Here is a 23,346-nt window from a genome sequence, read left to right as displayed (position 1 = left end):
GGGCATGGTGGCTCACACCTGTAATCCCAGCACTTTGGGAGGCCAAGGTCAGAGGATCCTTAAACCCAGGAGTTTGAGGCCAGCCTGGGCAACATAGTGAGACCCTTTCTCTATAAAAATAAAATAAAATAAAATACAGTAAAATAAAATAAAATAAAAGGACCCTCATGCGGATGGAGCAGGAGAGTGTGTCAAGAACAGAGGACAATGGGTAATTCAATTCTGTGCCCCTGAGGCGTTAAAGCAAAGGGAATGGGCAGGAAAGTGGGCCCATTTGCTTTAAAGGGATTGAGCCTCTTCAATGAGTATTTCTCCCCAGGATGCATTCTCCAAAGACTAATCCTAAGAAGGGAGGTGAGGGGTGGACAGACGAAGGTGAACAGAGGTAAAACAAGAGTGAAAAGGCGTCAGGCCTCCTTCCCTGTTTGCTGGGGTCTGGGCTCACACAAGGACAAGAAGACTGGAAAGGTTGCAGCCTGAGAGGGGTGGTCTACACAGCCACCAAGAAGGGAACCCTTGCTTTCTGGTAATAAACTAAGACATTTCACATCTGAAATCACCTGCATGGTAAGACTCAAATGTAAGTGGATCCTGTGAAACACAATTTTATGCAGAGAGCAGAGATCAGATCAGATCACAAAGCTGCAAAGAGAAATCTCTTTACCTAAATTACACAGACCCACTCGTCTGGTTTCCATTTCACGGCCTGAGTCTGTTTTATAGTTGTGCTTTTTCATGAAGGCTTTTAAGGGAGGCTACACCCTGACATCATGTGGAAAAAATGTCTAAATACATTACAGAGCAGCACTCTTGGAATAGAAGGCAGCCTTGAAGCCTGCTGGTGTCCTGTTTCTTCTCCTTTAAACCCAATTGTTGCTCTCTGCTCTCTAAAGCAGAAGCCCCCAATCCCAGCTCACCTGGTCTGCTTCCTGTCTCTGTCAGAGTCCGAAACACCGGTCTGGGAAATACAGCAATCTAAGGTACTGTGGGATTGTGTGCTCCTGAGTGGGAGATGTGGCAGGGCCACAGGGAGCTGTGTCCAGCTGGGGCATGCCCAGCACCAGCCCACAGGCCTGAGCCGGCTTGTCTCATGTCATGCACCTTACAATCATGGTGAGGAAACAGGGCCTCCCTCTGTTGGCTTTTCTTAGAAATCTACTCCAAAACCTCCTACCTCTTCCCCTATCCTCATGCCTTTTTCAGATGTGTCCCCATGTTCAGGGAATAGTTTTTCTCAAAAGCTCTTATGAAAAAATAGTTCCCCTCAATTAAAATCTGTTGTATTGTGAGCAAATTCACCGTATGTGTCATCTATTCCGTGTTTCTTCCTCCTCCCGGCAGAAGCTACCATTCTCCTGACTTTCCAGTCGGGGCTGTTCCTTCTGTCCCTGAGTCTCTGACTTGGACGGAACAGTACACTTCTGCTGCCACTCCTAGATAATCCCCCTGCCACCCCCCACAATCTCTCTTTTGAAGTCCATACTAACCACCTCCCCATTCTTGTTGGCTAGAGACCTGGCCTTCTTCAATGACTGCATCATGGCCACCCCATCTGGGACTTCCACATCCATAAAGATGTCCCTCCCAGTATTTGCTTTCACCATTCTTCAACCTCTTCAGTTCAAATACTCCCCATCTCTGATTTTACTCTACTCCCAATTAACCATGATGACATCTGAGAACTTGTCATTATTTAGAACTGTTTCAACTCCAGATCTCAAATTCTAAGTTTTATCATCACTTTGAAATGAACATCAGTATCATTGCGAATGTTTAGTGGGTACTTATGTGCAAGGCACTATCATACGTACTTCATATATATTAATTATGATGACCTTTTAAAGTAGGTTTTATGAGCCCCATTTTATAATGGGGTATAACAGAGAGACACAGTTTAGGATTTGGGATTTAAGCCACATAGTCTACACACTATGGCTCCCACATCATATGGCCTCTTTAATATTCCTAACACGACTGTTTAACCTTCTACCTTTTCCACCGAAACTACCCACGCCCCCCAATCCTCACCACATCCTTGACCTTGCCCTCTCTCCCAGGCTATTATTCTACATTATCCAGGATTCCCCAGACCTGTGATGATCTTCCTAGTCCCCAATGCCCTTGACAATCTGATCTGCCACCAGGCTCAACAATGCTCCCTAGCCACCTCTCCCCAAACCCAATCTACTGTTCTACTTTGAGCCACCAATTCCAGCTGAGTAGCGGCAGTCTGCTGATGAAGCTGTCTATAAATTCATGCTGTTTAATCTCAGCTGGACTCTCCATGTCCCCTGGTAATTCTTTTCTTCCTATTCTGGTGACTCCTAACTGATCCTCTATATAAACTGTTCCAATCTTTTCCCTGTCTCTCCATCTTACTCCCTAACCACTCATTCTTGACTTCTTGACTTGACATTCTTGATAATCTTGACTTCTACAAGGACATTCAGCATAAGCTCAAACTTCCGTCCCCCTCAAAGTCAAAGCTTCTCTAATGACTCTTTTGAAATATTGGCTTGAAGACAGATCAGGGTCTAGAAGATGTGGTTTTAGGGCAGGGGAATGATGTAAATATTCGTATGAGCTCTCTACCGGCGGGATTTGATGGCGTGATGTCTCACAGAAAGTTCTCCGCTCCCAGACATGGGTCCCTCGGCTTCCTGCCTCGGAAGCGCAGCAGCAGGCATTGTGGGAAGGTGAAGAGCTTCCCTAAGGATGACCCGTCCAAGCCGGTCCACCTCACAGCCGTCTTGGGATACAAGGCTGGCAATGACACACATTGTGAGGGAAGTCGACAGGCCAGGATCCAAGGTGAACAAGAAAGAGGTGGTGGAGGCTGTGACCATTGTGGAGATGCCACCCACGGTGTCTGTGGGCATTGTGGGCTACGTGGAAACCCCTCGAGGCCTCCGGACCTTCAAGACTGTCTTCGCTGAGCACATCAGTGATGAATGCAAGAGGCGTTTCTATAAGAATTGGCATAAATCTAAGAAGAAGGCCTTTACCAAGTACTGCAAGAAATGGCAGGATGAGGATGGCAAGAAGCAGCTGGAGAAGGACTTCAGCAGCATGAAGAAGTATTGCCAAGTCATCCGTGTCATTGCCCACACCCAGATGCGCCTGCTTCCTCAGGGCCAGAAGAAGGCCCACCTGATGGAGATCCAGGTGAACGGAGGCACCGTGGCCGAGAAGCTGGACTGGGCCCGCAAGAGGCTCGAGCAGCAGGTACCTGTGAACCAAGTGTTTGGACAGGATGAGATGATCGACGTCATGGGGGTGACCAAGGGCAAAGGCTATAAAGGGATCACCAGTTGTTGGCAACCAAGAAGCTCCCCTGCAAGACCCACTGAGGCCTGCGCAAGGTAGCCTGTATTGGGGCATGGCATCCTGCTCGTGTAGCCTTCTCTGTGGCACGCGCTGGGCAGAAAGGCTACCATCACCGCACTGAGATCAACAAGAAGATCTATAAGATTGGCCAGGGCTACCTTATCAAGGATGGCAAGCTGATCAAGAACAATGCCTCCACTGACTATGACCTGTCTGACAAGAGCATCAACCCTCTGGGTGGCTTTGTCCACTATGGTGAAGTGACCAATGACTTTGTCATGCTGAAAGGCTGTGTGGTGGGAACCAAGAAGTGGGTGCTCACCCTCCGCAAGTCCTTGCTGGTGCAGACGAAGCGGCGGGCTCTGGAGAAGATTGACCTTAAGTTCCTTGACACCACCTCCAAGTTTGGCCATGGTCGCTTCCAGACCATGGAGGAGAAGAAAACATTCATGGGACCACTCAAGAAAGACTGAATTGCAAAGGAAGAAGGAGCTTAATGCCAGGAACAGATTTTGCAGTTGGTGGGGTCTCAATAAAAGTTATTTTCCACTGGAAAAAAAAATATTTGTATGAGAAGGAGCCACTGGAGGTAGAGAAGGAGAACCTGAAGACGCCTGGGAGGAAAGGGAATCGTGGCTGGATAGAGGTCATGGGGGAGGTATAAGGTGCTGTGTGTATGATGTGTGCAGGGGAAGGAGCACCTTTTTTGCTGAGTTTGAATTGGGGAGGATAAGAAGACAGATGATGCAGCAGAGTGGTCAACACTTGGGCCCTTTGCCTACCTCCTACTTACTTCTAAACTCCTTAAAGGTGGCTCTAACCTCCCACTACTAAATCTTCTCTCTCAACTCTCACTCATGACATTTTCTCAATCCTTATCGTCCTTAACCTGACCTTTCAACAGTGTTTGGCGTGGGTGACCAAACCTGCCCTCTTGATAGTTTTTCCTTATGTGGGTTTCATGACAATGGAACCTCTTGGTTTTCTTGATGGGTCTTCGTTATTCCCTTTGCTAGCTCCCCTTCCAAACTGCTACGATGGCCTAAAAATGCTGCCCACCTTTAATTTCTCTCTCCTCTCCCAAGCTACCCATCTCTCTTTTTGCATTCACTCATTCAATATGTAATTATGTTAAGTACCTACCATGTGCCAAGTACATGGCAGCTATTAAACTGTAGCTGAATTAATGTTGATGTGTAGCTCTGATCACGCTGCTTATTTGCTCAAAAATCTTTACTGGTTCTCTGATGTAAATGACATCCAGATTCTTTGGCCTAGCAAAGATGTTTTAGCAGACATCTGTTGTTTTTGCTGCCCACCTTCCATTCGCCCTCCTTTGGATAGCTGTCCCTAGTCTCCCTCCAGAGACCCAGCCCCTCCACACCTTTTAGTCCATGTGGTTTGGGTGGGGCTAACCCTACCCTCAACTCCAGGCATGGGTACCTGCTCCAGATAGGTTCCAGGCCTATCCCTGAACTAATCTCAGAGGCCAGGAATATGATGCCCTCATTGGCATCTGGCCCCTGAGATTAGATCAGGGATAGGCCTGGATCCCACCTAGAGCCAATAAAATGCAAAGGGATTGTACTGACACAGGACTTGAATAAATGACGATGTAAAGGCTAGAGCTGCTGTAGCCATCTTAAACTCCAAGAAAAATATGAGCTGATCCAAAACAGAACCAACCTAGGAGCAGAAGGGAGAAATGGCAAGAAACCAGGTCCTTGGGACACTGTTTGAGTCCTTGAATTATGTCATGTCTTAAGCCAGTCTTAGCCTTGGAATTCTCAGTTACATGATCCAATATGCCTCCTTTATGCTGAAGTGGGCTGCATTGGACATTGTGTCACTTGCATCTGAAAGAATCCTATTTGATCCAAAGGTCCTTTGTGTCATCCCGCTTCATCTCATCCCACCCTACTCACGCACTCGACGCTTGTACCACACTAACATTCCTTTCCTGAGCAGGCCTCATACTCTGCCACCCATGTCTTTCTGGAATGTTCTCCATCTTTCTCATCTTTTCCTCTTGAAATTCTGCCCATTCTTTAAGGTTTGGCTGTAATGAACTTTCCTCCAAGCAGCCATTCTTCGCTAATTTCCCCCAATGACAAATGTTTGTTGGATAAAGTCTAACTGAACACACACTGACATGGAGAACCTGGATCCAAGGTTCCTTAAACCTGATGCAGAGACCTGGGCCTCCAGCAAACTTGTTCATCTCCCCTCAGGGCTTGGGACTTGTTTTCTCGGTCCTCCCACTGGTCTACATCCTTGTTTCCTGCACTCTTTGGTCACCACTTCCCAAAAAGTTTTTCTGGGGACACTGGCTTTTGGAATGTTAGTAGATATTTAAAACAACATAAAACACTCCCAACTTCAAAACCAACCAAAGCAGCTTTACTCCAGCTGGAAACTAAAGAGTGTTAACTATTTAATAAGTTTGGGAAATTCTGGGTTAAACAAATATTTCTGTTTTAAAAACCTGGGGAGGTGGGGATGGGGGCAGAGTATGTACCTTTTCTCCAACTTACTCATAAAGCAAGTACGAGAGCAGAGGGACGTGCCACATTCTTCTCTGAAAACATATTTAGGTTTAAGGTAGGTAAGGGTTATTTTATATACACATATAAATATCCTACTCTTTGTTCAAGGTGCCTATTTGCTCTGCACAGTGACTATTATGAACACAGAAAACTGTTCATTGTTAAATATGGCATGCTAAGTAGTTTTGCTTTCTGGCAAATCTCCAAACCATAATTATTAAGGGACTGGAGCTGCTGAGGAATTCTTGGGTTACAAGAGGCTTTGATCCTGTTCCTGCCTTCTTTCCCTGACATGAATTTCTATGGGTGTGGCTGACTTTCATTGTTTTTCACTGCTGTGAAGGTGAAGGATTAAATAGGACTTCAAGGTGACAAGGGATTAGGCTCCCCAGAACTGCTGAGAGGAGGCTCTGGCTAAACCTCTCCTGCCTTTTGGAGCCCCAAATGGCTGTAACCAAGGGAATGCACAAGCTCCATCCAAGTATTGGTGTCGGGGAATGCTGTGGCCTCTAATATTTGGTTTCCCACACACTCCGGGAAGCTCAGATTTTTAGGCCTCACTCGTTATTGGGTTTCCAGCTGGGGTGAAGCCTCTGTCTGTACTAAACGGCTGACAGGACTTTGCTCAGCAAAAGGCAACAGGCCCTGGGTGGGTGAGGCTTTGTTATTTCATTCCCATCAAAGGTGAGAGATCTAATCCAAAATTCTTTGGGCAACTACAGCCATTTGACACGTGTAGCCCTCAGACTCATGTAGCTGCCTCCTTTACAGGATCAAGAAGACACCTCAGCTCAGTCACAGACCATTAGGTGAACTACTGAAAGGGCCAATCTCCTTTCTACTGAAACATTTGCTGAAATGTCAAGGGGCACATAACTATTCTTTCAGGCTCTTTTAAATTCTCCCCTGCCTGTAAGAAGAGGTAAGAAAGAACACCTGGATGTTCATGAATCCAAGATAGAAGGAATAAAAATACTCCACCCAAAATGAAGTGGTAAGGTCCTCTTAACTTGGTGAAGAAAAGGCTTCTCTAACAAACAGCAAGTTTCCAGTTTTCCAGCATTAAAAAAAAAAAACCCCGCTTACATCTGGGTGCAGTGGCTCATGCCTGTAATCCCAGCACTTTGGGAGGCCAAGATGGGAGTTATCACTTGAGCACAGGAGTTTGAGACCAGCCTGAGCAGCACAGTGAGACCTTGTCTCTCTTCTACTTTTTTTTTTTTTTTTAAACCAGTTAGCATTTGGATTGGGGATAGAACCTTGCTCACTTTTTGACATTGTATTTATTTATTTTTTTGAGTCTGTTATACAGGCTGAAGTGCAGGGGCATGATCATGGCTCACTGCAGCCTCGACCTCCTAGTGGGCTCAAGTGATCCTCCTACCTCAGCCTCCGAAGTAGCTGGAACCACAGGCGCATGCTACCATTCCTGGCTAATTGGAAAAAAAAAAAATTTTTTTTTTTCATACAGACAGAGTATGTTATGTTGCCCAGGCTGGTCTCAACCTCCCAGGCTCAAGTGATCCTCCTCCCTCAGACTCTTGAGTAGCTGGGACCACAGGTGTGTACCATCAAGCCCAGCTAATTTTCTTATTTTTTGTACAGATGAAATCTCACTATGTTGCCTAGGCTGGTCATGACCTCCTGGGCTCAAGTGATCCTTCTACCTCAGCCTCCCCAAATGCTGGGATTATAGGTGCAAGCCACTACACTTGGCCAACATTCATTTTTATTCATATTTTAATACAAACAAAATCACCTTCATTTTATACAGAAACTGAAGCCAAGAGAGTAGAGCCAAATAGTTCAGGATAGAGAGGACTCCCTGATTCCCAGATCAGTATTCTCTCTCCAAGATGGCAACTGTCCTTAGAAGTTTTCTTCCCAGATGGGAAAACGCCTCCCATCTGGTAGATGGGTAGAGGTCCCTCTGTTGGTGGGTGGAGACGGGGGATGGAAAAACAAAGGCAGACAGAGAGAATGGGAGAGAAAACAGACATCAGAGTCCTTGAAGGCAGCAACTAGAAACCAGAAGCTTCTAACACAGGGGGACGTCAGAAAGTTGTCCAGACTACCTGTTTCGGGAAGGGCCAGAGTGGAGTTTCCTTCAAATGTCTGCTCCCACTGGGAGAGGCAGAGAGGGAAGGCACAAGGCCCCTGGGGCGCTTGTCTCTAACCCCAAACCCTGCGCCTCCCTATGACAGGCTGCTTCTCACTGGAAAGGAGTCAGGCAATCAATCATAAAGAGGAGAGAAGGGGCTTCTCCCGGGCCAGTGGGGCCCAATTCCAAAAGGCTGGGCTTTGGGGCAGCACAGGAGGCTTCTGAGTCTCCTTCTCTTTTGAATGGGTCAACCTAGTGACGTCTCCCTTCACTCCACCACCTCAATCTATCCCACTCCCCACTTCCTCCGTTGGCATCTGTCCTAGGAAGATGTGCATGAGTTCATTCCAGATACGGAAGGCCTTTCTCTCAGCTCAAGGTGAAGGTCAGTGATTCACATGGCTAAAAATGAACTTAAGGCCACCTATCAATAAAAGCAAAATGAAACACACACAAAAAGTTAAATTCCCCTGCTATTTAAATTACAGCAAGCGACATAAAACCTTATTTAGTAATTACAACCAACACTCAAATATGTAAACTTTAATTACGTGTTAACGGATCAGTGAGAGCAAAATGAGGAAAAAAGAGGAGAGCTGAGGGTAGGGGAAAGTCACAGACTGAAAGAGAGAAAGTCCAGAGGCAGGCAGCTCAGAAGCAGAGAAGCCAGTGGGAGGAAGGGGAGGTACAGAAAAGCAGGAATTGGGGGTTCAGTGGGCTCTGGGGCTGAGGTGACATGTCATGCCCTGGACAGTCTCATTAAGAGTTATTACTGACACACCTCCTACTGCTCTTGATCCTCACACTTTCAGGTGCCTCCCTTAGAAAGGGAGAGCCCCGGCGGCCCATGGAGCAGGATTACAGGATTAAATACGAGACACTGAGTAGGTCTGAATTTCAGGTAAACAATAAATAACCTTTTAGTATAAGTATTCCCAAATATAGCATGGGGCATACTTATACTAAAAAAATATTACTTGTTGGCCAGGTGCGGTGGCTCATGCCTGTAATCCCAGCACTTTGGGAGGCTGAGGTGGGTGGATCACCTGAGGTTGGGAGTTTGAGACCAGCCTGACCAACATAGAGAAACCCCGCCTCTACTAAAAATACAAAATTAGCCAGGTGTGGTGGTGGGCCCCTGTAATCCCAGCTACTCGGGAGGCTGAGGTGGGAGAATCGCTTGAGCCTGGGAGGTGGAGGTTGTGGTGAGCCGAGATCGTGCCATTGCATTCCAGCCCAGGCAACAAGAGTGAAACTCCGTCTCAAAAAAATAAAAAAATAAATAAATAAAAATAAAAATAAAAACAAAAAATTATTTGTTATTTATCTGAAATTCATTTAACTGGGTGTCCTGTATTTTTATTTGCTAAATCTGGCAACCTTACTCAAGAGACCAAATCATTCTTTGGACGACCTCAATGACCAGGCCAATATTTACACTGAGGGCCAGGGGGAAATCAAGCTGAAGGTCACTTTTAGAAATGAAGAGTGAAGCAGCACAGAGACTTTGCTAAGTAGGATAGAACTTGGCAACTGGAGGATATCAACCCTCAAGTTTTCTCGTCCACTGCCTGTTTATTTCCAGCTGTTCTCCTCCAGTACAGCTGAGGCTGTTTTGGCCCCTTCCCCCTGCCAAAAAGGTTAGAAGGACTAAAAAGAGTAACTCTACACAGGGCTCACATTGGGACTGTGGGTAACTTGGCCTGTGTGAAGCCTCCTCAAGATTCTGGAGGTTCTGTGTTGGAAAGTGAACCTCCTGGAGCACTAAGGAACCAGGCCAAAATGAAACACAGTCCGTAAGTTCTATGGTGTTAAAAAAAATCTTAATGTCAATTGCTGTCAGTTTCAGAGTGACATGATGGAGCCCATTCCACCATGTCAAGGGGAGAGGGGCAGTGAAACTGCCATCAACTAAAAGCTCCAGGTTCACCCAGCACTTGCTGAAGAGGACCCAAAGTGATATTGATAGGGGTCACTACTACTGCCCTTGCTAGAGGGCCAGAAAAGGCTGTCTTGGCGCTGAAACTCAAGACTACTGAAACTCAAGACTACTCAAGACTACTAAACTCAAGAGCTACTGCTCCTGAGTCTTGATCCATGAATGCTGGCCAGGGAAACCTGGCAAGGTCAGGAATCACAACCATTGGCTACAACTGAGATAGTACATGACTGTCTGCTCCCTACCAGTCCATCCTACTCTGACTGCACGTCCTGCCAGTTCATGCATTTATGCTCCTTGCCAGGCCCCTGTAGGCAGCAGAGGCCCTATAGGCAGTAAGTCATAACATGGAGCTTTCTAGACTTAAACAAATTACAGAGTTACAGAGAATAATAATAACTTACTATAGCTGACAGTGGAATCATTCCAGATGTTCTGTTCTGACCTGCTTTTTTCAGTTAACAATATATCACGGATGCCTTTGCATGTGGGTTCATACCGATTTACTCCATTTTTAACTGTTGCATAGTATGTGGAGGTATTAACATTTACTTAAGTAATCCTTTGATGAATATTTAGGTTATTCCTTTTCCTGTTATAAACATTGTTGAAAGGAATACCTTATACATATATCTTTGTGCCCTTGTGCAAATATTCCTACAGGATAAATTTCCTAAAAGGGAATTGCTGGCTCAATTGGCACAAACATCTAAATTTCTACAGATACCATTAAACTCTCTCTAAAAATGTACCAATTTATAGTTCCACCTGGTATGATCATGCCTGTTCCTTCACAGCTCTCACCCCCGGTGACAGCAGTTTTTTTTTTTTTTTTTTTTTTTTTTTAGATGGAGTCTCGCTCTGTCGTCCAGGCTGGAGTACAGTGGAATGATCTCAGCTCACTGCAGCCTATGCCTCCTGGGTTCGAGCAATTCTCCTGCATCAGCATCCCAAGTAGCTGGGATTACAAGTGCCCGCCACCACACCCAGCTGGTCTCGAACTCCTGAACTCAAGTGATCCTCCAGCCTTGGCCTCTCAAAGTGTGGGATTACAAGTGTGAGCCACCACACCTGGCCAAGAACAATCTTTTTATTCTGTGCCAGTAAGATACAGGGAAATGACAGGGTGCTGATGTTCTAATTGGTATTTCTTTTTTTATTAGGGAGGGTGAGCATTTTTTTCATGCGTGTACTGTTCACATCTTTTTTCTTCTACAGAGTGCTCGGTTTTTATCTTTGGCCTCTTTTTCTATTATCTTCATTTACCTATTTTTAAAGACTTCCTCGTACATTATTCATAAAAACTTAATTGCCTAATATATTGCCTGAAGTCCCAGCTACTTGGGAGGCTGAGGTGGGAGGATCACTTGAGCCCGGGAGGTACAATGCGAGTACTTCCTCTGAAGAGAGGTTCATCTACTGAAATCTTGATTGTGTTTTCCTCTGTATGGGCCTCTAAGGAGCCTTTAATTTTTGTGCTGTCATTGGCATAACGTATTTAGAAGACTGTGCTTAAATATCTAAGTGGTAATTTGTTGTTATATTTTTGTTTTATATTTCTAGTGTGCTTGCAATTTGGTCAGAATGTGGCCTAGGAAGATTGCTTTATGAAATGGAAATTTTTTTGGTAACATGAAATATGATCAGTTTTTGTAAATGTTATGTAGCTGTTTGAAATGGATGTTTATTTTCTGTCAGAGTACAAGGTTTATACCTATACAAACTTTTAAGTCCGGTATTTAAATCCTTTAAGGCCTCATTCATCTTTGGTTGGCTTGACCGTTTACATTCTGAGAAAGGAAAAGTATCCTACTATGGTTGTATTTTAATAACTTTTATCTAATATTTTGTAGAGTGTTTTTTGGTAAATTTGGATGCTATTTTACCTGATATGTAAAGGCTCATGCCTGTTATTTTGTGGATAACTTTTATCATTATCCAATGCTTCTCTTCCTGTCCATCTTCATACTTTTTGTCTTAAATTTGTTTGCCTAATATTATTATTGCCACCCCTGCTTTCTTTCTGTTACCATTTGCCTGAAATAAATTTGTGCATTTCTTTTTTTTTTTGAGAAGGGGTCTTGCTGTGTCACCCAGGCTGGAGTGCAGTGGTCCAATCTCGGCTCATTGCAACCTCCACCTCCTGGGCTCAAGCAATTCTCCCACCTCAGCTTCCTGAGTAGCTGGGACTACAGGCATGCACCATCATGCCCAGCTATTTTTTGTATTTTTAGTAGAGATGGGGTTTCGCCATGTTGCCTGGTTTGTGCTTTTTTTTTTTTTTTTTTTTTTTTTTTGAGACAGAGTCTTGCTCTGTCACCCAGGCTGGACTGCAATGGCACAATCTCGGCTCACTGCAACCTCTGCCTCCTGGGTTCAAGCAATTCTCCTGCCTCAGCCTCCCAAGTAGGTGGGATTACAGGTGCGTGCCACTAATGCCTGCCTATTGTTTTGATTTTTTTTTGAGATGGAGTTTTGCTTTTTTGCCCAGGCTGGAGTGAAATGGCATGATCTCGGCTCACTGCAACCTCCACTCCCCCAGGTTCAAGCAATTCTCTTGCTTCAGCCTCCCAAGTAGCTGGGATTACAGGCATGCACCACCACGCCTGGCTAATTTTGTATTTTTAGTAGAGACGGGGTTTCTCCATGTTGGTCAGGCTGGTCTCAAACTCCCGACCTCAGGTGATCCGCCCACCTTGGCCTCTCAAAGTGCTGCGATTACAGGCGTGAGCCACTGTCCTGGGCCAGAAGTAACTTTTTCAAAGATGAAAAACAATCTAAGATTTATGGACAAGGCTGTTCAAAGAGACTCAGTGCTGTTTGTAGCCAAGGTGGAAATTTCAGATTCCTAGATCTATTCTGGATTGGGAGAAAAGAAGGGAAGGGAGGAGCCTGGGGGAAAAAAGCAAGAGGATAGAGGGCGGGGTTAGAACTGGCTGGAGAAGAACACAGGAAGGTCAGTGCTTTGGAAGATTTCTTGCACCCATCTCCAGGTTCTACAGTACCATGAACATGACAACCATTTCCAGCAAATGGTGGTGACAGAAATAAATGAATCCACTTTGCTGGCACTGTTTTTCCCTAAGTACCGTGCTGTACACACTTTCAGCACGGATGGAAGGGTGATGGGGACCAGCACTGCATATTGGAGATGAATGAACATTTTATCTGAAACTGGGAATTCTGCTTTTACAGGTTCTGATCCCTGAGTGTGTGCTTGGGAAGCCACCAGAACAAGATTCCTGCTACTTTCTCAGAGTTGAATTTAAACTATTTGGCCAGAAGCTTGCCTGTGGTTGGACCAGTCTCTTACAGCAACTCCTGCCCATTCCATCCGTCCCCAAAGGCCAGTGGTGGGGGCGGGGGCACGGAAAGGCTGCTGGGAGCAGCCCCAGACCCAGTGCATCTGGACAACCTCCTGGGCCTCACGGGTGCCGAGCCAACATTTTTGAGTGTATATTTTAAAACCACAGCTTCAAAGTATAAAAATAGTGAGAAAAATAAAAACAGGACTCACAATCAGAGCCTCAATCACTCTGCTGGTTAGAGAGGTTAGAGAAATAATAAAATTAGAATAACCAAACTGAAAGCTTTAAGAGCATTTCCTTGCTTAGTGAGGAGCATCCTGGGGCCAGACTCGTGCCGGGCCCTTTCCTAAGTTCTTAAGGCAGCTCGGCTTCCACTTAAAACGTCTGTTATCACTCCTGTATCCCCTGTGGAGTTATTTATGAAGAAGGTTTCCCAGCCAGCCTGCCAAGCAAGGCATCTCTAACGAGGGCTGGGCAGGCAGGAGGAGCTGAATGAGAAGCCCACAGAGGCTGTGCTGTACGACCCCACTTCTTCAAACACACCCAGGCTGTAACTCAAAACTTGAAAACAACCCAAATCCTTTTCCAAACACAAACCGAATCTCTTCTGTCAGGTTCCATATATTTTCCTAACTCCATTCCCCACCCTGACCCACTCCACAGCAGAAACCAATTTTCTTAACAGAGTGGGTTCTTGGGAGTTTTCGTCCTAAGTGTTCTCATTTGGAACAGATTAAGGGGGCGAGGATGATAATCTGATTTTTTTTTTTTTTTTTTTTACTTTAAAACACACACACACACACACACACACGCACACAAACACTTGAGGGTCTGAAGCAGAACCACTACTATGTTCTATGAGTGGCTTTTAAAAGAGGGGAATTTTATTTTCTGGTGTGATGGGACTGGGTTGCTTGGGGAGCCCTTACCAACTTGTCCCAATGTAACCTGACCCTAAAGGCTCATTGCTGGGGCCTGTGGGCTTGCCAGGAGGCTGAGCATGGGACTGACTGAAGGGAAGCTGCCCATCTCAAACCCCATGTCCACATTCAACTCCAAAACCAGGCTGTGCTACAGAAACAATAGGTCTGCCTGTCGTGAGCCACTCTAGAATGTAACATGCTCCAGGCCGGGCACGGTGGCTCACGCCTATAATCCCAGCACTTTGGGAGGCCAAGGTGGGCGGATCACAAGGTCGGCGGATCACAAGGTCAGCAGATTGAGACCATCCTGGCTAACACGGTGAAACCCCATCTCTACTAAAAACAAAACAAAACAAAAAAATAAAAAATTAGCCAGGCGTGGTGGCTGGCGCCTGTAGTCCCAGCTACTCGGGAGGCTGAGGCAGAAGAAAGGTGTGAACCCGGGAGGCGGAGCTTGCAGTGAGCCAAGATCGTGCCACTGCACTCCAGCCTGGGCGACAGAGCGAGACTCCCTCTCAAAAACAAAAAACAAAAAACAACAAAAAAAAAACATGATCCACTCTGCTGTGATGGAGGCCTCAGCCCTTAAAAAGCTTAGTGTGGGTGAGAGGAGGAGTCTCCTAAAGGAGCAATGTAAGAGCTAAACAGTGTGGGTCTGACTCGAGGAGAGACACAAAGACTGGAAAGGCTTTGTGGGAAAGGAGGGCATGAGGCTGGGTAGAATCGCGACACTTAACCAGGTTGACCGGCACAAGGAGGACCTGCCACGCGTAAGCACAGTGGTGGAACAGGCAGGGCGCCAAACTTGGGCCTCCCCTCTCCACTTCCCCATTCCTGCTCCCTTCTAAGTGTGGCTCCCTCCCTCCCGCCATTGCTCCATTTTTTTTGGTCTCTACTAAGTGTTTTCTTCCTCCCCAGTCCCCTTCAATTAAAAAGTTATCTTTCTAGTAAATTCTTGCTCTGGGTAATGCAACTGCAAAGCTTGTGGGCTTGTTTCCTAATGAAGTGTCTTCATTTTGGGTGATGTGTGTGGTCCTAAGAGATGATACAGGGATCAGCAAACAAACTTACCAAGTTAGTGAGAACATTTAGAATAAAATTCTTACTATTAATGGTTACTTCCTTTTCTTATAAAATTAGCCACGTAAGTTGCTAACAGAAAAAAATGATTTGGATATATGTAAAGGAAGGTCTGTTGATTTTAGGTGGCATACCACCTGAGAGGGTGGACTCCCAACAGTTTAGGAGCAGATGCTCTATCTAATTCATCCCTGTGTCCCCAGATGTTAGTGCCCATGCAGCTGGCACTTTCCAGAATCTCAGTGATTAGGACTTGGTAAAAATAAGAAGATGGCCGATTGTGAGAAGTGAAGTTCCTATCTCCCAAAACCTAGTCTTTCCCTCTTACATAGAAATGGGCTTTTTAGCTGAGCATGCGTCCATTTAGCTCAACACACGATTTCTGAGCCTCTTTGGCTGAGATCTGTGGCAGATGACGAGGGCCTGGCTGGTAAGATCCATGGAGGTGCATGTGACTTCCAGGCTGGCCCTTCCCTCCTGCCTTCCTGCTCACCAGATTGCGGACACGGAAGTGGGAGCTGGCACTGCCATCTGGGGCCATGTGAGGGATGGTGTGTCTTGAAAATGTCAGAGCACCAAGAAAGAAGGTGTGGGCCCCTAATCATACGGACCATCACACTAGTCTACTGAGTGCTCTATATGAGGAAGAAATAAGCTACTGACTTGTTTAAGCCACTATTAACTTCTCTTACAGATGCCAAATCTATACCCCGACTAAAACACCAGCTGTTTCATGCTTGAAATCCAGAAAATACTTCAGAAAGTCCATTTCAAGATATGCCCCAAGCTGACAGCCCTGGTTGTACTCTAGTAACTTCAGTACTTCAGCTGGAGGTGAGGAGGCAGGAGAGGGGGAAAGGAACAAGGGGAGAGGAGGGAGAGAGGGAGAAGACAAGCTGCTGTCAAGGCCAATTCTTTGTTTTTGATTCTCACCTGCTGTTCTCTGCCTCTGCTCCTGTAGATCAGCCTCACAAGAAATTCACTTCTGACAAACCCAATTACGGAAATACAGCAAGGATTTCCTGGCCATTTTGACATTCAGGGAGGGATTTCTTACTTTTAGCTCATCATGATGCATCAGTGAACAGGTCAGAGCACATCTCTCGAATCCCATTCTCCTCCTGACGCTCATACAGACATTCACATCCAAACTGGGTCTCTGTACTCTTTACAAACAGACACTCTGAAAGGTGCACAGATTCCCAACATGCCATTCTATCTCAATGTACACACCCTGCCCCATGTGTGCCGAGAAAAACCCTCCCTGTACTGGCCTGCCACCACCAGAGCCACTCTCCATTCTGCTCTTCTGCCCATGAGAGGTCTTGCCATGGGGACTGCTATAGTCAAAATAGAGCAGCAAAAACAAGGAAGCCCAGGCTTTCACAATCCACCAAGCATCTTCTGGGAGATTTGAGAACAGAATTGGAGTTTGGTGGGTAGGATGAGGGCTTCCCAGGTCTCTGATGTCACCCTTTACGCCTCCTTGGATAACAGCAGGATGGTGAGGGAGGGGCCGCCACCATGGCCAGTGAGGAGGCCTCTCCTGGGCCCCAACCCTGCCCTGCAGAACTTCTCGGGCAGCACTGTCATGACAGCCTGGGTCTGACCTTCATCTGGCTGTTGGGATGGAAGAAGTCTGTGGCTGAGTGAACTCAGGAGGGCAAAGGGCAGGTGCCAGTGCTGGCTGGGGTGCTCAGGAGGGGTGCTCCCAATAGAGTCAGGCCTGAAGCTGGGGCTGGAGGAGTCATCCTCACTGAACCAGGGATGAACGACAAAGAGGCAGGGGGGGCCCATCTTGCCACCCCTGACAGAGCAGTGACCCTAACACCTGAAACTGGCTTAGGTTCAAAAAGGAAGCCTGCACGCCACAGTGAAAAGAGAAATCCTGCATTGTGATATGGCCTTGCTGAGGAAAGCGAAAGTTCCTGAGGAAAAGGAAAGCACGGAAGAGGAGAGCCGAGGCCACGAGCTGGAGAAGGAAGATCACCAGGCACCAGGCTTGCCCTGACTAACAGGGAAGACAACACCCTGCAGCTGCGTCAGCACCAGATGGCCTAAGCCTCAGACTGAGGGCTTATCGTCACCCACAGGGGTCAGTCGCCTTGGCCAGAGAGCTCGGCTTTCAGAAGCAGCAAGAGTCAGGGCAAAATGATGCAAAAATGACCCTCATTTCCTCGAAAGGAGCCTGTTGTTGTCTCTCTGGGGATTAGTCACTGGGAGGCCATAATAACAATCCCATCACCCCAGCAACCAGGCCCAGCCAGGGTACTCACTGGCACTCATAACTGGCCAGCAGATCAAAGACGGGAGCATTAGTTTGCACCTGCTTCTGCACATCATGGGAGCCGCTGCCAGTGACGCACTCGCTGAGATGCAGGTGAACATCACGGGGCCCAGGCTCTCTGGAACAGCAACTGACGGCACATGCAACTTGGAATGCAGCAAGTGGAGCTCCACCGTGCCCACCCACTGCAGCTGGCAGGAATGGGGGCCTACCTTGATCAAATCTCTTTATTTTGAAGGAATAAATGAGAAAACAGATAACTGGCTGCCACATAACTATCTTCCTTCAAAAGCATTTCCCCTCACCCTCCACCGGTTCACAGCGGGTTAGGACCACAATTCCTAGCCTCTTCTGTTTCCTCCCCTGCAGCCCCACTGACAGTACTGAAGAACACCCAGCCAGCCATGGAGAGAGGCCCAGAGAGACCAAGGCAGTGGAATCCCGGGCTGACTCAGGGTGTGGTTGATTGCTGACTGCTGAGAGACGGCTGGTTTCACAGAACACTTAGTTCTTCGCTGGAGTTCCTCCAAGCCCTCTTCTCAAGGCAGTGTTCCATTTTCTCTGCCCTTACCCCACACCACCCCCATCTCACCCCTGCCAACTCCTCTCTACCCCCCACCGAGTCTGGATTATTCTCAGGGGGCATACCTACATTTCTGTCATTTCCTCTGTATAAATCAAGGCTTGGGGGACAGCAGAGAGGTACTGTCCTGGGCCTCAGGAGTCGGTGTTGTAGACCTCATTTTCCTACTCATTATGTGACACTGGGGAAATCATTTACCTTTCTTGGGCTTCAGTTTCCACATCTGTAAGTCAGAGGCTCTAAAACCCTCAAGTCCTGGGATTCCCTCCCTTCAGGAGGGGCACTGGAGAACAGGAACAGCAGCAGCCTTGACGGAGGACCGCCTGCTGCCTCTTGCTGCATCTGCCCTCTATTCCCTTTCCCCAGGGCACACTCTGGTATCTCAGCTCTGGTCCCCAACCCATTTTCTTACGCTCTGACTCCAGTGCCTTCTTTCAAACACAACAGTGAGTTTAGAAGACCTTCAATGCACCCCTTTCTCTTAACTCCTGGGTTCTAAACTAGATGCCAGGTATGGACTCCTTTCCCTGTCTCAGAGAGGCTCTGAGAGTGCAAGGCCTCTGTCACCACAGGGGCCGGAGCTCCAACTCTGCCTCTGACACTTACCTGCCTTGGGACTTTGGGCCCATTCCTTCAACTCTCTGAACTTCCACATATTCACATTTAAAATGGAGGAAGTACAGTAGGTCCTTATAGTCCCAGCTACTCAGGAGGCTGAGGTAGAAGGATCCCGTGAGCCCAGGAGTTCAAGACTACAGTGAGCTACAAGCGTGCCTGTGAACAGCCACCAGTACTCCAGCCAGAGTGATGCCGTGAGACCCCACCTTTAAAAACGTAAAAATATAAATAAAATGGAAGAAATAATAAAGTATCTCACCAGTGTTGTGAGGATCAAAGGGGATAAAATGAAACAGGAGCATCAAGAGGGAGGTGATGAGGTTCTCCTTCCCCTGTCCCCCCACTGGCCTGCTCAGAGTGGGAAAGAGCAGACGAGGCTCTGGGAGGAAGGGGCCACCTCCCCTAGGCCTTCCAGATCGATTCATGCAGCCTTGGCTCTGGTCCCTCACCTCGGACCTGATGAGCAACTGACAAGTATCCACCTGCTGGGCACTTCCCAGGGCCGGCCCTGTGCTAGGTATGTGGGCCCCTATGGATGAAACTCTTGCTCAAGAAATTCCATCCTGCATGATCCAGTATGGAATGACAAGGGAGACACAGAGTTAGTCCAGGATTTTCTACAGTGGCCAGTCTTAGTAGATGCTCCATCAGTTCCTCATCAGCTGTTGAATTAATGTCTCTAGGAAGTGAGGACTAAGGCAGGCGATTTAATCTGCCATAACAGGAAAATGCTGTGACCTCAGGGCAATTTCATAACTTAGAATCCAAACAGCTCCCCCACCAGGTAGATTTGAAAAACCCTAAGCTTCTTACTGGGTTTAACTACTTTGATAGATACATTCCTCAATTCATTCATTCAATTGATCATCAAACAGTGATTCTTATTGAGAATCTATTATGTGCCAGGTTCTGAGAATATAGCAGCAAACAAACAAGACAAAAATCCTACCCTCTTGGAACTTTTTTTTTTTTTTTGACAGAGTTTCGTTCTTTAGCCCAGGCTGGAGTGAAGTGGTACAATCTCAGCTCACTGCAACCTCCACCCCTCCTGGGTTCAAGCGATTCTCCTGCCTCAGCCTCCTGAGTAGCTGGGATTACAGGCATGCACCACCACGCCCAGCTAATTTTTGTATTTTTAGTAGAGAGGGGGTTTCACCATGTTGGCCAGGCTGGTCTCGAACTCCTGACCTCAGGTGATCCACTTGCCTTGGCCTCCCAGAGTGCTAGGATTACAGGCGTGAGCCACCGCGCCCGGCCTCTCTTGGAACTTTTATTCCAGTGGAGAGAAGCAAATAACAAATAAATAAAATTATGCAGAGAATTAAACCAGTGGGGTGAATGATAGCAAATAACTGGGTGGTTACTGTAGTCTGAGAGGTCAAGGCAGGCCCCCTGTGCAGATGACACTGAAGCTGAGATTGGAATGATATGAAGGAGTCAGCCATGCAGGACAAGGGAAGAATATTCCAAGCAGAGGGAACAGCTATTGCAAAGGCCCTGAGGTTGGAATGGGCTCTGGAGCTGGAAAACCCCAAAGATGGCTGGAGTGGCTAGGGGAGGAGTGGCAGGGGCTGCACTGGGTAGGATTTTGTATGTTGCCTTAGGAGTCTGGGTTTTACCCAGATTAAGATGGGAAGCCAAGAAAGAGTTCTGAGCAGGAGAGCAGTATCATCTGTTTTACTCCTGAAGAAGCGAGCCTGAATTGCAACGAACGAAAACAGAGGCAGGAAGACCAGGCTGTAGAAGTCTGGGGAGAGATGGTGGTGGCTCGGACTAGCACATGAAACAAGCCTGGCGGACAGGCACTTTGTAAGTATTTGTTGAATGAATGAACAAATGAATGATTGAATACCCTTGATCTGACCACTTCTCATCTCACACTTAAATAGTAAGAAAAATCTGTAGACTATCTTAAGTAGGAGTAAGAGAAGGGGTTAGAAAACAATTTAGAGTTTTGGTTTCGTTTTTTTTTTTTTTTTTTTTTTTTGAGACAGGGTCTCACTCTGTCACCTAGGCTGGAGTGCAGTGGCATGATCATGGCTCATCGTAGCCTTGACCTTCTGGGCTCAAGTGATCCTCCCACCTCAGCCTCCTCAGTAGCTGGAACCACAGGCATGCACCACTACACTTGGCTAATTTTTAAATTTTTTTGTAGAGACAGGGTCTCCCCATGTTGACCAGGCTGGGTTTGAACTCCTGGGCTCAAGTGATCTGGCTGCCCCAGCCTCCGAAAGTGCTGGGAGTACAGGTATGTGTCACTGTGCCTAGCCCCAGTTTAGAATTTTAAAGTAGACACATATAAATGATGGATGGCCAGGCACGGTGGCTCACGCCTGTAATCCCAGCATTTTGGGAGGCCAAGGGGGGCAGATTACCTGAGGTCAGGAGTTCAAGATCAGCCTGGGCAACATGTAGTAGCCCCATCTCTACTAAAAATACTAAAATTAGCCAGCCATGGTGGTGTGTGCCTGTAATCCCAGCTACTCGGGAGGCTGAGGCAGGAGAATCGCTTGAACCCAGGAGGCGGAGGTTGCAGTAAGCCGAGATTGCACCACTGCACTCTCACCTGGGCGCCAAGAGTGAAACTCTGTCTCAACAACAACAACAACAAAAAACAAAAAACAAAAAAAAAAAAAAAAAGAAAAAGAAATGATGGAGGCAAATAAGTTTAACTCATCTGAAGAGGAATTTAGGCCAGGCTTGGAGATAGGTAGGAGGATATATTCTAGTAAAGTGATTCTTAACTTTTTTGGGTCATTCTTCTTTAGAAAAAGGTACTTGGTACATCTACAATATTGAGTCATATTGAGTCTGGGGCCAGGCTCTGGCACCACAGAGCAGAAAGGGCACTTTGAAGACAATATACCTGAGTAGATTAGGAAAGAGCCTACTGGAAGGCAGGAGGAAGAGGGAGGCAGTCAGTACTTGCAGAGCCCTTCTAGTGCCTGACTCTGTGATCTGACAGGAACTGAAAAAAGCACAGGGCCTGCTGCGGGTCTGAGACTGGTGGGCAGCCTTAGAGGTTCCAGAGGTGGAACCATCTGTGACTCGGTGTGAAGCCCCACAGGCCTGGGGCTTTGCTGACTGAGCTGTCTCACTCCATGGGGCCACTGGAAAATGTCACAGTGACCCAGGCCTTCCTATCTCTCTCCTCCCAGGCTTCCCTCCCTGTTTGCTCAAGGGTCGGGGCATATGGGAAGTGTTCATCCTTTCATACTGGCTCACGGGCTCTGTGTGGGTGACCATGATGCACACATGTATACATGTGTGCAGATGTTGGTTTTTTCCTTCTTTGCCTTGCCCTGGCTACATGGCTGCTTGGACTCATCCTCACAATGCCACTTGCCGACTGCTCCATTCTCTAACCTCTGAGTCTCATTTTTCTACATCTCGCTCCTACTTCCCCTCTTCCACCTCCCTCCTAAACACCATTGTTAATCCAGTCTCTACGGGTCACCATGCCAAGCACAGGAGGCTCCTTTGGTGTCTCCCAGATAACCCAGGGCCATGGTCCCCGCAGCCCCAGGCTGGCTCTCTGGTCCTGTAATCCAAGACCCAGACTTCAGAGGTAAGAGTGAGGAGGGACCCAACACTAAGGCTGCAAACTCAGCCTACCAGACCCGGACAGTGCACGAGTCAGCAAGACTGCCACCCTAGTTGGTATGAATCAGTGAAAAACGCTGCCCCTTGAGCTGATTCCAGCAGAGAGGGTCTGCCTGCTTGTTCTGGAGCTTTCTTATTTCAAAGTGTACTCTCATGCTTCTTTTGCCACCTGACTGTGGTGAAAAATCAATCCATTAACACAAATTGAGCACCCACTGTGTACCTAATAGAAAACAGTCTCTAAGTTCATGAGGGCTAGTTGGGAAGAGAGAACTAAAGCACAGGAAAGGGAAAATGATAAAAGCATAGAATAGCAAAGGCTCTGTGATGATACAATAACCAAATGCTGCAGCGGCTCAGGGAATGGGGAGATCCCGGAGGGCAGGGGTGCTGTTGAGAAGATGGGATTTAATGCATTCCCACTAAACATCCATATTTGGAAGGACCAGCAGAAGTTTTACATGACTTTTTGTGGGCAAGGGGCCTGTTAGGAGAGAGGGACCAGAACTACTTGGAGCCAGTATTCCAAGAAAAAAAGCCACAGCTGATCTGCCTGCTTGCCTACCCACTACCCCCTTTAAAGGTCTTACATATATTTTTTTCATAAGAAAGTTTCTACCAAGAAGTCATCCTTCTTGAACCAAAACACTGACAACAGGCATGAAATCTGGCATGCCTTAAAATTCCTTGCTCAGTGCTTTCTCTTATTCTGTATCAACTCAAGCAGAAACTGTTTTCCTCTTTTCTTGTTTTTTTTTTTGTTTGTTTGTTTGTTTGAGGGAGTCTCACTCTGTTGCCCAGGCTGGAGTGCAGTGGTGTGATCTTGGCTCACTGCATTACTGTGAAAATTCCACCTCCGAGGTTCAAGCAATTCTTCTGCCTCAGTCTCCCGAGTAACTGGGACTACAGATGTGCACCACCATGCCCAGCTAATTTTTGTATTTTTATTAGAAATGGAGTTTCACCATGTTGGCCAGGCTGGTCTTGAACTCCTGACCTCAGGTGATCTGCCCACCTCAGCCTCCCGAAGT

General features: G+C 47.0%; 1 protein-coding gene and 1 pseudogene across 3 annotated transcripts in view; one reads left to right on the top strand and one right to left on the bottom strand.

Annotated features, from left to right (window-relative positions):
* The window catches only part of THADA (THADA armadillo repeat containing), a 358,452-nt gene that overhangs the window by 19,617 nt on the left and 315,489 nt on the right, over positions 1–23,346 (bottom strand). The window lies entirely within an intron of this gene.
* Positions 2,592–3,879, top strand: LOC100599908 (annotated as a pseudogene). Its single transcript, XR_004027046.1, has one exon. The product of XR_004027046.1 is annotated as a 60S ribosomal protein L3 pseudogene (transcript).

Source organism: Nomascus leucogenys, chromosome 19 (assembly GCF_006542625.1).
Source record: "Nomascus leucogenys isolate Asia chromosome 19, Asia_NLE_v1, whole genome shotgun sequence".
Taxonomy (NCBI): Eukaryota; Metazoa; Chordata; class Mammalia; order Primates; family Hylobatidae; genus Nomascus; species Nomascus leucogenys.
The sequence above is the reverse complement of the archived record's forward strand: the minus strand, read 5'-3'. Positions and strand labels throughout refer to the sequence as shown.